We start from the raw sequence: 18147 nt of genomic DNA, 5'->3' as shown, positions 1-18147 counted from the left end.
TAGAAGTACCATATTTGTATCTGAAAAAAATTTAAGAGTAAGAATTTTGTTTTAACCACTTCGTTATATCAAGCCTACAACAAGCGTCCCATAAGTGGGACGCTAGTAACGAATAGCCCCATGTATATTGTTGAACAAATATAACATCTATTGGACACTTGCGAGAAACACAGATGCAAATGTTTATGTTAAATAGTAATTTATGGTGAAACAATTGTTGACTTTGTTAACTGTTGACGTTGAGGTGTTAAGTAGTATTTATAGATATTTAATTATGACCTTGACCTATATTTCCTTATATATTTTTGGAAAAACACATTTTGTTATTAAGTTTTCAGAATTAATCTAACTGAAGGATTTAATACTATTGAAAATTAAACTAAATTTACCAGCACGTGATATTAAAATTATAACAGACCAGAAATATATCAATGGTCACGATTTAGGTGAAAAGATTCAGTAATGGGGGTTGGTTAACAACATATGGAAATACTGTTCAACTCTAACCATAAATGGGAGCTCAATCTACATATCAGAAATGTGAATTAGCTGTGTAAGTTTACTGTTGTCATGCCCCAATAATATTCCCCTCCAAAGGTTCCCCATACCAGTCCTACTTTGTTAACTTTTAAGCGACTTTTTAAGGATATTGCTGGTGCTAGATTGGAAGATATTCGGATAGTGAGGTGCATAAATGGATGAGAACCATGAACACTCAATATAGGCCCCAGAGACGGATCCGAGCCCTAGAAATGAGATGTATGTCTTAAAATGTATGCCAGTTGGGGGGGGGGGGGGGATGATCGAGAGGGTAACAAAAGAGAAGATGGCTGGATGACATCTGGGACTGGACCGGAACGTCTTTTGCAAATTAACTGAGGGCAGAGTTTCTTCCATGCATCACTTCGATAACCATCTACTGCCCCCCCCCCCTCAGAGGATCCGATGGATGGCAAGACATTGGGGAAGAGGCAACCGTGGTACCCCAACAACCGTCCGACAGATGTAGAGGTAGATAGGATAGCTGCTCTACACAATGTAATTATCTGAAAATATTAAAACGTTTGATATAATGGGGTTCAATAGCATGATTGTAAATGTATATATCAGAATAACAACTTAGGTTTGGTGTTTTGCAAAGCCATATACCATCAGACATTAAATTGAAAATGACAGACTTTGTGGACAATTGTATCATTTGTGATAATGTGTGCGTAATTTGAAGTGCCAGCCACAGCTTTAGTTATTTCCAAGTGATATTCACTTTGATGGATACTGGATTGAAAAAAACTAGACGTTTGGACATAATTTCTGCATTTTAGACCATGGTATGGCTAACGCAATTTAACAGATTTGGTATTTTTAGCTGTCCTAAACGTGGCGTACGAGGGGGGAGGGGGTTGCGGACCGCACCGGGTAACACCATTTAAGGGGGTGACACCAAGGCAAAAAATAGCAAAATATATACAGAAAAATGATAATTTCACTTAATAAAATGATTAATTAGAATGAATTCAATAGTTTGTTAAGAGCAAAGTGGACAAATCCCGACACGAATGGATAGTAGGGGGGTGGGGGGGTTGACACCATGACGTAAACCTGCTGATGATGAATAAAACATGCAACATCAGCTGAAATTAACACCGAATATAGATACAAATCGTTAGTATTATCTGAGCACAATTTAAAGTAATCACCGTGGGGGTGACGGTGAGGGGGGGGGGGGGGGGGAGTCGCATCAACTCAACGTTGCAATATATATGCCTGAGAAAAACGGGTAGTTGAGAATCGTAATAAGCTATGTTAATCCATGTATGAAAAAATATTTGAATACATATGCACATACGTATATGAAATATATATATATATATATATATATATATATATATATATATATATATATATATATTTCTTACGGGGACGACACCATTAGGTGCCGCACCGAGTGACACCTGACCTCGCTACGCCACTGGTCCTAAATAATGTTATTATTGGTCTAACAATACAAACTCAGTTTACAGCTTAATTTTCACGCGATTAGCCGTATTTCGTGATTTTAAAAAATGTGCAATATATTTACATGGGGCCGTTCGTTGGTAGCGTTTCGTTTATGGGATGTTTTTAAAAAAAATCGATATTTTAAAAAAAATGATTTTTTTAAAGAATCCATAGTCATTCCTTAGTTCAGTGCCCAAAAGCTAAGCCATGTCCAAAAATTATAAAATTGTGAGACCTTGGGATAATATGTGCTAATGACAAAACCATAAAAGAACAATAAATAAACCGGGAGTGATCTCCCCTAAACTATCTCGAATATTCTTATATAAAACAACAGGGGATGAGAACTCGGGATATAGACATGATTTTTAATCCATTTTAAATACTTAAACTTTTTAAAAATAGAATAAAATCTCGTAGAAAAAAGAATTGCACACCAAGTGAACGCAAAATAAAATGTGCATAATAGCGCGGAATATTATCTATATATATAAAGCAAAGTGGTCAGGTGCCCGATAGGGCACTTCCCGGCGCCGCAGGCGCGTCAAATTTGGCACGATGGTGCCTTGGGGCGATAGAACACGAGGGCCGGTGACGGTTGGCCGAAAAGTCTACGGGGAAGGGGTCAAAACTGACCTCGACTGACCGGCGCCTTATATGGGCTATATTACGAAAAAAAATTTCCTCCGACGACCCCCCTTGAAATTTTGTGAGGTGGTAGGAGAACGCCCCGGGGTGTCACAAAAAACTCGCCATGTCCGGGAAAATTCGTTAAATGGGTCAAAACTGACCAGTCGTATTTCCCTATATAATCTTTGCATTTTATGGGAAAAACAGAGGGTGATTTCAAAACGGACTTGAGGGCACTTACCGTCTTTACATCTGGCTAAATCTTTGCATGCTCTTAGGTAAATGGCTTGACCTTTAGGGAAAACTGTCGGTTTCACTCAAAGCCCTCGACGAGGGCTAAAAAGTGACCGCGAGTGAAATTCTCTTTATATGAGCTCTATTACGAAAAAAAATTTCCTCCGACGACCCCCCTTGAAATTTTGTGAGGTGGTAGGAGAACGCCTCGGGGTGTCACAAAAAACTCGCCATGTCCGGGAAAATTCGTTAAATGGGTCAAAACTGACCAGTCGTATTTCCCTATATAATCTTTGTATTTTATGGGAAAAACAGAGGGTGATTTCAAAATGGATTTTAGGGTATTTGCCGTCTTTACATCTGGCTAATTTTTTGCATGCTCTTAGGTAAATGGCTTGACCTTTAGGGAAAACTGTCGGTTTCACTCAAAGCCCTCGACGAGGGCTAAAAAGTGACCGCGAGTGAAATTCTCTTTATATGAGCTCTATTACGAAAAAAAATTTCCTCCGACGACCCCCCTTGAAATTTTGTGAGGTGGTAGGAGAACGCCTCGGGGTGTCACAAAAAACTCGCCATGTCCGGGAAAATTCGTTAAATGGGTCAAAACTGACCAGTCGTATTTCCCTATATAATCTTTGCATTTTATGGGAAAAACAGAGGGTGATTTCAAAACGGACTTGAGGGCACTTACCGTCTTTACATCTGGCTAAATCTTTGCATGCTCTTAGGTAAATGGCTTGACCTTTAGGGAAAACTGTCGGTTTCACTCAAAGCCCTCGACGAGGGCTAAAAAGTGACCGCGAGTGAAATTCTCTTTATATGAGCTCTATTACGAAAAAAAATTTCCTCCGACGACCCCCCTTGAAATTTTGTGAGGTGGTAGGAGAACGCCTCGGGGTGTCACAAAAAACTCGCCATGTCCGGGAAAATTCGTTAAATGGGTCAAAACTGACCAGTCGTATTTCCCTATATAATCTTTGTATTTTATGGGAAAAACAGAGGGTGATTTCAAAATGGATTTTAGGGTATTTGCCGTCTTTACATCTGGCTAATTTTTTGCATGCTCTTAGGTAAATGGCTTGACCTTTAGGGAAAACTGTCGGTTTCACTCAAAGCCCTCGACGAGGGCTAAAAAGTGACCGCGAGTGAAATTCTATTTATATGAGCTCTATTACGAAAAAAAATTTCCTCCGACGACCCCCCTTGAAATTTTGTGAGGTGGTAGGAGAACGCCTCGGGGTGTCACAAAAAACTCGCCATGTCCGGGAAAATTCGTTAAATGGGTCAAAACTGACCAGTCGTATTTCCCTATATAATCTTTGTATTTTATGGGAAAAACAGAGGGTGATTTCAAAACGGATTTTAGGGTATTTGCCGTCTTTACATCTGGCTAATTTTTTGCATGCTCTTAGGTAAATGGCTTGACCTTTAGGGAAAACTGTCGGTTTCACTCAAAGCCCTCGACGAGGGCTAAAAAGTGACCGCGAGTGAAATTCTCTTCATATGAGCTCTATTACGAAAAAAAAATTTCTCCGACGACCCCCCTTGAAATTTTGTGAGGTGGTAGGAGAACGCCTCGGGGTGTCACAAAAAACTCGCCATGTCCGGGAAAATTCGTTAAATGGGTCAAAACTGACCAGTCGTATTTCCCTATATAATCTTTGTATTTTATGGGAAAAACAGAGGGTGATTTCAAAATGGATTTTAGGGTATTTGCCGTCTTTACATCTGGCTAATTTTTTGCATGCTCTTAGGTAAATGGCTTGACCTTTAGGGAAAACTGTCGGTTTCACTCAAAGCCCTCGACGAGGGCTAAAAAGTGAACGCGAGTGAAATTCTCTTTATATGAGCTCTATTACGAAAAAAAATTTCCTCCGACGACCCCCCTTGAAATTTTGTGAGGTGGTAGGAGAACGCCTCGGGGTGTCACAAAAAACTCGCCATGTCCGGGAAAATTCGTTAAATGGGTCAAAACTGACCAGTCGTATTTCCCTATATAATCTTTGCATTTTATGGGAAAAACAGAGGGTGATTTCAAAACGGACTTGAGGGCACTTACCGTCTTTACATCTGGCTAAATCTTTGCATGCTCTTAGGTAAATGGCTTGACCTTTAGGGAAAACTGTCGGTTTCACTCAAAGCCCTCGACGAGGGCTAAAAAGTGACCGCGAGTGAAATTCTCTTTATATGAGCTCTATTACGAAAAAAAATTTCCTCCGACGACCCCCCTTGAAATTTTGTGAGGTGGTAGGAGAACGCCTCGGGGTGTCACAAAAAACTCGCCATGTCCGGGAAAATTCGTTAAATGGGTCAAAACTGACCAGTCGTATTTCCCTATATAATCTTTGTATTTTATGGGAAAAACAGAGGGTGATTTCAAAATGGATTTTAGGGTATTTGCCGTCTTTACATCTGGCTAATTTTTTGCATGCTCTTAGGTAAATGGCTTGACCTTTAGGGAAAACTGTCGGTTTCACTCAAAGCCCTCGACGAGGGCTAAAAAGTGACCGCGAGTGAAATTCTATTTATATGAGCTCTATTACGAAAAAAAATTTCCTCCGACGACCCCCCTTGAAATTTTGTGAGGTGGTAGGAGAACGCCTCGGGGTGTCACAAAAAACTCGCCATGTCCGGGAAAATTCGTTAAATGGGTCAAAACTGACCAGTCGTATTTCCCTATATAATCTTTGTATTTTATGGGAAAAACAGAGGGTGATTTCAAAACGGATTTTAGGGTATTTGCCGTCTTTACATCTGGCTAATTTTTTGCATGCTCTTAGGTAAATGGCTTGACCTTTAGGGAAAACTGTCGGTTTCACTCAAAGCCCTCGACGAGGGCTAAAAAGTGACCGCGAGTGAAATTCTCTTCATATGAGCTCTATTACGAAAAAAAAATTTCTCCGACGACCCCCCTTGAAATTTTGTGAGGTGGTAGGAGAACGCCTCGGGGTGTCACAAAAAACTCGCCATGTCCGGGAAAATTCGTTAAATGGGTCAAAACTGACCAGTCGTATTTCCCTATATAATCTTTGCATTTTATGGGAAAAACAGAGGGTGATTTCAAAACGGACTTGAGGGCACTTACCGTCTTTACATCTGGCTAAATCTTTGCATGCTCTTAGGTAAATGGCTTGACCTTTAGGGAAAACTGTCGGTTTCACTCAAAGCCCTCGACGAGGGCTAAAAAGTGACCGCGAGTGAAATTCTCTTTATATGAGCTCTATTACGAAAAAAAATTTCCTCCGACGACCCCCCTTGAAATTTTGTGAGGTGGTAGGAGAACGCCTCGGGGTGTCACAAAAAACTCGCCATGTCCGGGAAAATTCGTTAAATGGGTCAAAACTGACCAGTCGTATTTCCCTATATAATCTTTGTATTTTATGGGAAAAACAGAGGGTGATTTCAAAATGGATTTTAGGGTATTTGCCGTCTTTACATCTGGCTAATTTTTTGCATGCTCTTAGGTAAATGGCTTGACCTTTAGGGAAAACTGTCGGTTTCACTCAAAGCCCTCGACGAGGGCTAAAAAGTGACCGCGAGTGAAATTCTCTTTATATGAGCTCTATTACGAAAAAAAATTTCCTCCGACGACCCCCCTTGAAATTTTGTGAGGTGGTAGGAGAACGCCTCGGGGTGTCACAAAAAACTCGCCATGTCCGGGAAAATTCGTTAAATGGGTCAAAACTGACCAGTCGTATTTCCCTATATAATCTTTGCATTTTATGGGAAAAACAGAGGGTGATTTCAAAACGGACTTGAGGGCACTTACCGTCTTTACATCTGGCTAAATCTTTGCATGCTCTTAGGTAAATGGCTTGACCTTTAGGGAAAACTGTCGGTTTCACTCAAAGCCCTCGACGAGGGCTAAAAAGTGACCGCGAGTGAAATTCTCTTTATATGAGCTCTATTACGAAAAAAATTTTCCTCCGACGACCCCCCTTGAAATTTTGTGAGGTGGTAGGAGAACGCCTCGGGGTGTCACAAAAAACTCGCCATGTCCGGGAAAATTCGTTAAATGGGTCAAAACTGACCAGTCGTATTTCCCTATATAATCTTTGTATTTTATGGGAAAAACAGAGGGTGATTTCAAAATGGATTTTAGGGTATTTGCCGTCTTTACATCTGGCTAATTTTTTGCATGCTCTTAGGTAAATGGCTTGACCTTTAGGGAAAACTGTCGGTTTCACTCAAAGCCCTCGACGAGGGCTAAAAAGTGACCGCGAGTGAAATTCTCTTTATATGAGCTCTATTACGAAAAAAAATTTCCTCCGACGACCCCCCTTGAAATTTTGTGAGGTGGTAGGAGAACGCCTCGGGGTGTCACAAAAAACTCGCCATGTCCGGGAAAATTCGTTAAATGGGTCAAAACTGACCAGTCGTATTTCCCTATATAATCTTTGTATTTTATGGGAAAAACAGAGGGTGATTTCAAAACGGATTTTAGGGTATTTGCCGTCTTTACATCTGGCTAATTTTTTGCATGCTCTTAGGTAAATGGCTTGACCTTTAGGGAAAACTGTCGGTTTCACTCAAAGCCCTCGACGAGGGCTAAAAAGTGACCGCGAGTGAAATTCTCTTTATATGAGCTCTATTACGAAAAAAAATTTCCTCCGACGACCCCCCTTGAAATTTTGTGAGGTGGTAGGAGAACGCCTCGGAGTGTCACAAAAAACTCGCCATGTCCGGGAAAATTCGTTAAATGGGTCAAAACTGACCAGTCGTATTTCCCTATATAATCTTTGTATTTTATGGGAAAAACAGTGTAATTTCAACACAATTTTTAGATTACTTAACCTCTGTACATCATGCTAATGTTTTGCATACATTTCTATAGATAACTAGGCCGTATGAAAAAACTGCTGGGCACACTCAAAGCCCTCGACCAGGGCTAAAAGATGACCGTGAGTGACATTCTTCTTATATGAGATGTATATAAATAAATTGACGAACGATCCACTTAATATTATTTGAGGTCGTAGACCGACCCTGGAGGGTAACAAAAAAACTTTATTCCAGTCGGGAAAAGCCATTGTAGTCGTTAAATATGTTCATATATTGTATTTTCTACTATAAGCATTGCATCTGTTTGTTAAAAAAAAGTAAACAATGACAGACGTTATTCGGGCCATTTTCAAGGGAGGTAACCTTTTTAAATAATTATTTTTCAATTAATTGTATACTATTTTAAACAGAAACAGAAAATGACAAAGTATAGCATTTGTTTTAGTAAAACATTAATTTCATAATTAAGCTACATATCATAATTAAATAAAAAAAATTAATTTAAAAAGTTAACGTAATGTAAATTATGAGATATACTGATCGTGGAACCTCTGTAGTTCTAATTTCATTTTAGTCATAAATTGAGTACTTTCAGTTATTTTCACTGAAAGCGGATCGTAAACAACACTGAAAGCGGATCGTAAACAACATACAACATCTTCTCTCAAATTAGCATTACTGTTTAAATTTAACACTCCACACCTCATCAATCAATTAATAATTAGTATTCAAATTATCAAATGTTTTTGACAACCTAAGCGAAGCTAGGCAGTATGCCTAGTTAGTACTTTATAAATTTACATTCGTTTTTTGAGAAATCGGAAATAGCGTAAATTACTACTTCCGGTCAACGGAAATTATTCAAAATTTGATATAAGGCAGAAAAGAGAATTATATTTTTTACTTATATGTGAAATTTCACTTATATATCTGAAATAGTACTCACGTTATAGGCTTTTGAAAAATTGAAAGTAGAATAAGTGCCACTTCCGGTTATCGGAAATCGTTGAAAAGTTGAAACGGATCTACAAATTTAATATAAATTTTATATTTGAAACTTCATCAACCTAGCTATAACGGTACTCAATTTAACGTGTTTACAGACACATATACATACACACACACATACACACACACATACGGACAAGATTGCAAAATTAAGTTTTTCTGACTCAGGGAGGTGTAAAACGTCGAGATTTGTAAAAATCTCGATTTTTTTTTGCACGATTACAATACTTTCCCTATATTTCATATACACGTGAAAGTAAAAATGGATTTAGAATATTGTCTATATCCCGAGTTGCCATCCCCCGCAGTGTTATATAAGAATACTAGTCGTCCCGGCCAGGCCCTGCACTGGCATATCTGAAAAACGTATCTGTAAAGTACCATAACTTGTGTGTTTACTAATCAGCATTTACCCGGCATTGCCCACCCTAACCATAACAACCCAAAACACACAAAAAATGCAAACATAACATTAACACAAAACAAACAAAAACACAAATGAAAACACAAAAACAAATGCAAGACAAACCCAACCACAAACACAAAGAAAACACTAACGCAAACAAAAAAAGAAAACGAAAACAAATCCAAACGCAAATACAAACCCAACCACAACCAAACAAAACCAAAACACACCAAAACAAAACAAAACAACGCAAACATAACACAAACACAAGTACAAACAAAAACGAAAGCACAAAAATAAACACAAACAAAAATACAAACACAACTGCAAACTCAAAGAAAACACTAACGCAAAGAAAAAAGCAAACGAAAACAAACCCAAACTAAAATCCAAACACAACCACAAACGCAAACCCAAACTCAAACACAACGGAAACACAAACGCAAAGATAAACTCAAAGTGTCCATAGTCTAGCACGGGGCGCCAAATCTCACCATGACGACGTGCGGCGTAACCGCCTGATTCAACTAAGTAAACGACTATAGTACCCAACTGATTCATAGTCTTTTGAACTCACTTACGCTAACGTAGGTACCACGGGAAGGCCCGGGGCGCCAAATAGCACCCTGTCGGGGTGCCGGAGGACGCCCGGATTTGATTAACTTAAAGATTATAGTAACCTTTCTTATCCACGGTCGATCGCACTGTTTAAAACGAAATTTTTCAGCATAGCACTCACATGATAGCCCAGGGCGCCAAATCAAACCGTGCAGGGGCGCCGGCGGACGTGCCTCTTTCAATTTAGTGAACAATTATAATACTCTAAGCTTATCCGTAAACGGAAAGAAATAAACATATAGGTTTTGTAGGAACTGGCTTATTAAATGTTATTGATTTTTTAAAAAATAATTAGTAAACAGTATGTTTAGTGTATAGAATAAACAAAAGGCAGTATTAAAAATACCTACAACATTGCACTTAATCAATCCCCGCTAATTATGTAATAATTTTTTTTCCTAACACCAAAACAAAGTAATAAAAAGTATATTCTTTTCCACTAATGCAATGTTTTATAAAGGGAAGTAATTGTGTTTTCCTAATTTATCAAAGGGAAGTAAGTGCTAAAGGACTAAATATAAATAATTTTCAGACATAATTAGAATTTTTGTAAAAGATGATATTTTTTAAAATTGTTTTTAATGAACATGCCGACAATTATTACTATCAGCTTGAAAAATGAAAATTATTTCCCAACACTTTCAGTATTAATTTTTTAAACCATGCATTTAGACCATGAGCGCTTTAATAATCTAACACTTGACTCCGTGAAAGTATCAATTTTTTTCGTTTTTTGTGATATTCCATTGTAATCCTCGATTACAAACATTTTACATACAAACATACAGAAAAAAAGAAAGAAAAAAAATACAAACATAAAGAATTGAGCTTTATATATTAGATTCGAGAAAGTTTGTATATGTGAGTTTGCAATTGTAGCCTCGTTTTTGTAATTAAATTTTTAACACAAATCTAACTGTATGTGTTCTCCCCAGGTTCCCAAGGCTACAAATGCCTCTAAGGAATTACATTTTCCACGTGGGTACTAAAGTAGCGTTACGCAATGAGACTTTTGATGGCGGGATTTTTTTAAGAATTCCCAAGTGAGTTTTCTTTTCAGTACATTAAGCAGTCATTAGTGTTGGGTCATTAATCACCCGCCTTAATCTTCATATAGTCTGTAAATAACTTTAAGCTATTTACAACAGCCACAACTGCAGCTTAGCCTAAACCCAAGCCCTAGTCCTAGCCTTAGAAAACTCCAAAAGTAAACAAATGCCACTTTCCAGTTTGTTGTAAGACGGACTTAGTCATAATTAAATGCAGGCTAAAGCCAACGTCCATATGTCGCATAAAATGTTCACTACTTGATATTGTTGGAAGAAATCCCGTCCAATGTTACAATTAAAACAGATTAAAAGCCCACGACACAAAAAAATAGATTCACAGCTCGAGCAACATGTCATTAGAATTCGTTTGACAGTTATCCAGAGTCCGTTGTCGGCACACGGGTGTAAAACAAAACCACTGAACCATGTTCTCGTTTCTAAGATATTTATTAATAACCCCCTCAGTTATTAACTGTAGTAGTCTTTAAATAATGTTTTAGTAATTTATCTCGTTTAAAATTGGATCAATTTGCTATGCCAACAGAAACAAATGTAACTGCATTTGATTTAAATTGAGTGCAGTATCTCACCACACATCAACCCACACCGAAAAATACACAGTGAACTAACAAAAAAGCTCGTTAAATATATTCATCTGGTTTGACACAAATAGTAAGAAATGAAAGTTTGAGTTTTGTAATAGCTTCTGTAAACAAGTCTGTCTAATTATCTGTCAATTTAACATTCTTTATTTTATTATTATTTTGTTTGTTTCGCTTGATCTGCACTATTTGTACAACTGTAAAATACATATAGGCCTATATGTAGAGAATAATATAAACTTTTTTCCGAAATGTTATCCACACACTTATATAATGACGATCATTAATTATTTTATATTTTCTTTTGTAGAAACACCCCTTTAATTGTAGAAGTTCAAAACGATACTTCATTTACACAAAATTAAAACATTTCGAAGGGAATTACATTGAGGTTACTTGAAATGAATAGGAATTTTTCAAAATGAAACGAAACTTTTACCGATAAACTAGGTTTGAGCTGTTGAGGAAAGTAGGCTAAACTAAAATGAATTTGTTAAAAGGGAAAACAAGTATAAACACATAAGAAACAAGTGAGTTTCTTTTTTCAACTATTTTACTCCTTAAATAATTGATATAAATGTTTGTTCGTTTAGCTTCAATGATTATCGAATTCGAGAATAACAGAATTTATCTTGAGCTACCGATAAACTAGAATTAAGCTATTTTCATTATGTCCGTGAATAAGTAGAGATTCTGATTAGATTCTGGATCTAGAATCTAGGCCAATCTAAAGTAATCACACAATTTAACAATTGAGATTCTTTTCTTTACTTAACTATTTCAAGCCCAAAATGTTTTATATATATATATATATCTTTTTTTTCAATGGAATTTGCTAAATTAGGGCATACTTAAATTTAGAATAATATTCTCATAATTTAACATTATGGCGAAGATTGGTCTCTCAATTTTCACACAAAAGTATAAGCCTAGCTGGCTGGGCTAACTGTGCAATAGTGACAATGTAGATGGTATGGGTTTGAAGCAAACCAACTCAGTGATACATATTTTGTTTTAATTTTCCTTCAAATGAAACTCCCACTGGGAAATCACAACACACGCGATAGATTCTAATTCAGCTATATAAGTTTGACGTCAGCTTTAATAATTTAATCAATTATCATTAACATGAGGTTCGAGCTTATAGAAATACCAGCCATCGGTACCTGTTACACAGGCATTTCTGGTTAGCTCTCTTCTCTTTACATATAGGCGACCCGGTTTTTCTTTAGATATTTATCTCCGGGGAGCGGCATTTAAAACTGTCCGGGAAGCGTGTGGGGTGTGTGCGTGTGTATGGGGGGGGGGGGGGGATTGGGGGTAGCGGACACTGTTTTTTTTGTTTTTTAATAAAAGGGGAAGAAAAGGTAGATATGCCTCAAGAAAATGTATATATGTACGGAAAGTGAGTAATAAAATGAATTGTAATTAAGCTTTTTAAAAAAGTCATTATCGGATAATTAGAAAAGAAACATTTTATTGATCAGGAGCATTAAAATGAAACATTGTTAAGATTATGAAAAAAAAACCAAATGAAGGGATTTTGTTTTATGTACGATCTATGTTTATACTTGTTTAAAATAACATAGACTGCTAATACCTGTTAGATAAATTAAAACCAAATTATATACATTATTAGTCAACACCATATTAAATGCACTCGCTGATTAAGAGAATTAAAATTAAGAGACTTAAAGATTTCGTTAAAACCCCGGCTGTTCAATGGTAGTTTTATTGTTTTCTGTCTTTTAAAAACACCTATTTCGGCTGAGCGTAAGTCTAACCACACTATCTCTTCATAGGCTGAAAAGACAGAAACAGTTTAACTCTACTTCACCTGCCCCGTGTCCCGCTAAGTCCCGATAGGCAACTTTATTATTCACAAATTAAAAAAAAAACAAATTGAAAAAAATAATTTAAGATTGACTTTGTGTGTCTCGAACAGTACCACCCGCATGTTATCAATTACACTATCATCTCAGCTATTTAGACACTATAAATCTAATCGGGAATAAAAGAGGTACTTAAGAAACTTAACTTACGCGAATATGCCCTATTCTTTCAAATTAAATGTCATCCCAGATTAGCCCTTTCCATTGCTAAACAAACAAAGATTTCAATAATATAATTAAGACCTGAAATACTTTAGTATTGTATTGTAGACAATACTAAATACGTAGATTTAAATCAAAGTTGAATAAAATAGTTCCTTTCTTTATATTTTAAAATCGGAAGATGACGCAATTAGTTTTGTGTTTGTTCCTTAGTGTAAACATTTGTGACTTCATTGTTAATCGCGTTCTCTTCACAACTATAAACACTTTGCATAATTGAAATTGTTTTTTACATTCGAATATATCTTTATTTTCTATTTTTCGTCTTTAAATAAAATTTTGTTTATACATTTAAAACATTTAGCATATTAATTTCAACAAAAGTCCGTATCAAGTTCTCCATATATCGCTGAAGATACTGATCTGATAGCCTGTGAAAATATTTTGCGGACACAGAGAGAGAGAAAAGTGCGCACATGGGCTTTTATATATTAGGATTATAGAAAGAAGTAGATGTTTTTAAACGACAAAAACGTAAGCTGAGATGTGACTTCTTTTTAGATGAGGATGATGAATTTGCCTTTTGGCGGTAGATTGAGCAGATGAGACCCGAACACCCGAAGTTATCTATTGATAACGGGCAGTCGTCTTCTAAAAAGTATAGTTTTTAGTGTAATATTTTGTTAGCCAACTTGCTTATTTAAGGAGCAGACATATAGCGTAGATTTAGAGATATTGTATTTGAAATAATCGCACTTTTGCAATTCCAACATTGTCACTATTACAGTTCCAACATTGTTAGGAATAAAAATAAAAACAGAAGTCCACATTATATTTTGTAATAGGCAGTTGGTTGGTGTTCGTAAATATATCATTTTATAAATAATGCTAATACACGTGTGCTTAATGTAGCTATTTTTTCTAAAACAATAGGATCGATTTAAAAAAAAAATATTGCATCTTTTTTACTCCACCATCACCCCCCTCACACCCCCACCCCCGTTTTCAATTAAATCGTTTTCAATTAAATTGTTTCCAAATCCGACAATGTTATTCGCCCTCTTGGACTCCCCAGTGTCTCTATTAATATTTCTCTTTTTTTATAGGCTACGGTAGATAGTTCAAGTTTTGTTATTTTGTGAAAAATCGAATTCGATACTTTTTAATTCTTAACGCTTTACACCTTTCTAAGTCAGAAAAAAAAATTAACTCTCTCTCTCTCTCTTTCTCTCTCTTTTCTCTCTCTCTCTCTTTCTCTGTCTCTCTCTCTCTCTATCTTCTCTCTCTCTCTTTTACCTCTTTCTTTCTCTCTCTCTGTCTCTCTCTTTATCTCTCTATCTGTCTCTCTCTCTTTCTCTCTCTCTTTCTCTCTCTTTCTCTCTCTTTCTCTCTCTCTCTCTTTCTCTCTTTTCTCTCTCTTCTCTTTCTTCTCTCTCTCATTTCTCTCTCTCTTTATCTCTCTATCTGTCTCTCTCTCTTTCTCTCTCTCTTCTCTCTCTCTCTTTCTCTCTCTCTCTTTCTCTCTCTCTTTCTCTCTCTCTCTCCTTATCTCTCTCTCTTTCTCTCTCTCTCTTCTCTCTCTCTCTCCTTCTCTCTCTCTTTCTCTCTCTCTCTCTTTCTCTCCCTCTCTCTCTCTTTCTCTCTCTCTCTCTCTCTCTCTTCTCTCTCTCTCTCTCTTTCTCTCTCTCTCTAGTAATTTTTACAAAATTACCAATCAGTGTGACGGGAGGCGATATTAAACGAGAGCGGCAAAGATCAATATATCCACTAGCAGAGAGATACATATCAGCATACGCATGTGGAGTTATGGGCTATTACCTATTCGCCAAACACGCTACTGACAATTTACGATTCCTCTATCACTACGCTGCTCATTCTCCGTCAAACATTTATGAGGTGGGTGCTATTGTTGCTTAATTATCGCACTCTCTCACTCTCTCCCTATATATATATATATATATATATATATATATATATATATATATATATATATATATATATATATATATATATATATATATATATAAAGTTCAATTCTATATTATTTTTTATTTATTTTTTGTCCTTTTTTTTTTGTGTGTGAATAAATTCAGTTTTATTATTAATAATAACATTCTAATCAGCAAACAGTATTTATAACATTTAATACAAATTCCACAAGCAAAAACTAAACAAAAAGTACTCAAAACAGAAATCTGGTACTCAAGTAAATAGATAAAACGAAAGGGACAAAAATGACTATAAGTATAAGGCTAATGATTATTATGTTATCTTTAACTTATAAGAAGAAAATTACAAATATATTCCAAAGGTTCTCATATTTTAATAGCCATGTTCCTAATAAAACAAAAATATACTTTACTTGATTAAACTTAAAGGTGGTCAACATCATGGGGTATTAAGATCTCAAACAGCAAATGAAATAAAATTCAGTAAACTTCATGTATTTACATATTAATTTATAATAGGAAAACAGAGGAAGGCATGCAAGCTGCCCCTTTTCATTAACTAGCATGTATCGTCAGCATTAAATCAATGAGTAAATACATACCACACACACTGATCACATTTACAAGCAGCTTGTGTACCTAACTGACAACAAAGTTATGTACAATGTTTAGGTAAATACAGTAAAAACACCTATCTTCCAGTGTGTATGCTACTTAGTAAATAAATCTGATACTAGATAAGGAAAAAAATGTAGGACTATGTAACAGTTACTTCCCTTTAAAAGATATAACATCGGGGGAAAAGAATTTACTTTTTATTACTTTGTTTTGGTGTTGGGAAAAATAATTACAAATTTAGCGGGGATTGATCAAGTGCAATGTTGTAGGTATTTTTATTACTGCCTTTTATTTATTCTATAGCCTACACTGAACGTACTGTTTACTAATTATTTTTTTAAAATCAATAACAGTTAATAAGCCAGTTCCTACAAAACCTATATGTTTATTTCTTCCCGTTTACGGATAAGCTTGGAGTATTATAATTGTTAACTAAATTGAAACAGGCGCGTCAGCCGGCGCCCCACAATGGATCAATTTGGCGCCCTGGGCTATCCTGTGAGCGCTATGGTACATAATTTTGCTTTAAACAGTGCGATAGACTATGGATAAGAAAGGTTACTATAGTCTTTAAGTGAATCGAAGCCGGGCGTCCTCCTTCGCCATGATAGGTGTTTTTAATAGTGCCTTTTATTTATTCTATGCGCTATGCGTAATGTTTTCCCCCCTCTCCCAAGTAGAGTTGCCTGAAACTCTTTTGTCATGAATGAGATTAGGTGCATATTTTAGGGATATGCCTATGACTGTATTTTGAATAAATTAAAGTACCGAGAAAATAGACAGCACTATCAACCTAGCGCCCGTTGTATCCTTCCTCAACGGGCCATTTTTCTCGTTTTATATAATATTAGCCGTCCCGGTTTGTGGTTGTGTTTGTGTTGCGTTTGTGTTTGTATTGTGTTTGTGTTGTGTTGTGTTGTGTTTTGTTGTGTTGTGTTGTGTTGTGTTTCTGTTGTGTTTGTGTTTTCTTTTATTCTTTTCTTAAGTTGGTACATTTAAAAAAGATACACCGTGGCGGATATATATATATATATATATATATATATATATATATATATATATATATATATATATATATATATATATATACTGTAAAATAGTATTTAGGTAGAGAACAATTTTCTTTTTGTGCAGACTGTTAATCACAAATTTATTTAAAGAAGTTAATTAATTTACTGATTTATTCATTGGTTGATTTACAACATTAATTATAAAATTATCACCCGGGGCATCATATTCACAAATATCCAACATCATGAAATAGAAATAATCTGGAGAACGCAAACGCAAGTCTGTTCGTGGATGCATTGTTGATGGACAACTTAGTGTTTTGTCTCTTGTCATTATTAAGAAAGGTGAGCAAGATATCCCTGGTCTTACAGACAAGACTAATCCCCGCAGACTTGGTCCAAAGAGAGCAAGCAAAATCAGAAAGCTCTTTAATCTATCTAAGGAAGATGATGTGAGACAGTATGTTGTTAGGAGACCCCTTCCAGAGAAAGAAGGCAAGAAAGCCAAGAGCAAAGCCCCTAAAATTCAGCCACTTGTGACCCCAGTCGTCTTGCAACGTAAACGTTTCCGTGCAGCATTGAAAAAGAATAGAGAGTGGTCGGGAAAAGGGAAGAACAGGCAGAGTACACCAAATTGTTAGCACAGAGAATGAAAGAAGCTAAGGAGCGTAAAGCTGAGAGAAAGAGGTCCAACTCAAGAAATAAAGGTGATTCTATCAGAGAGTCTGTCTCAAAGAGTACACCTGCTGCTCCAGCAACTGCAAAATAAATGTGTTGGAGATTGTTCTAAGATCAGTGAAATAAAAATAATATTGAAAGTAAAAAAAAAATTAAATAGAAATAAGAGTATCCATAAAATATTACATTAGTTATTGAAAAACTTCCAGACACAAAATTACGACTTTTCTCACCAAGTCTCAGAATTACACTCTATCCAAAATGGCTACCCGATCGCACTTCTTTTTTCTTTCGCGCCTGCCCGTGCGTCCACAATATTTTGAGTTTTATCTTCTCACACCCCCACTCGTAACATTCATACACCCCACACAAATACTCCCACATTCGACTGTTACCGTGGCGTCACATGATTTATTTATTTTTTACATCAACAATGGCGGCTTTCATCGAAGAAGTTGTGGCATCTATTCAGATGTATAACGCATTATATAGCCAATTTTCTGTAGGCTAC

General features: G+C 36.2%; 1 pseudogene; it reads left to right on the top strand.

The window, feature by feature from the left end:
• The window catches only part of LOC131958112 (uncharacterized), a 47963-nt pseudogene extending 30181 nt beyond the window's left edge, over positions 1-17782 (top strand).
• The last annotated feature ends 365 nt before the right edge of the window (positions 17783-18147 follow it).

The sequence above is a fragment of the Physella acuta genome, unplaced genomic scaffold (assembly GCF_028476545.2).
Source record: "Physella acuta isolate Inbredline_101_S28 unplaced genomic scaffold, ASM2847654v3 ptg001291l, whole genome shotgun sequence".
Lineage (NCBI taxonomy): Eukaryota > Metazoa > Mollusca > Gastropoda > Physidae > Physella > Physella acuta.
The sequence above is the reverse complement of the archived record's forward strand: the minus strand, read 5'-3'. Positions and strand labels throughout refer to the sequence as shown.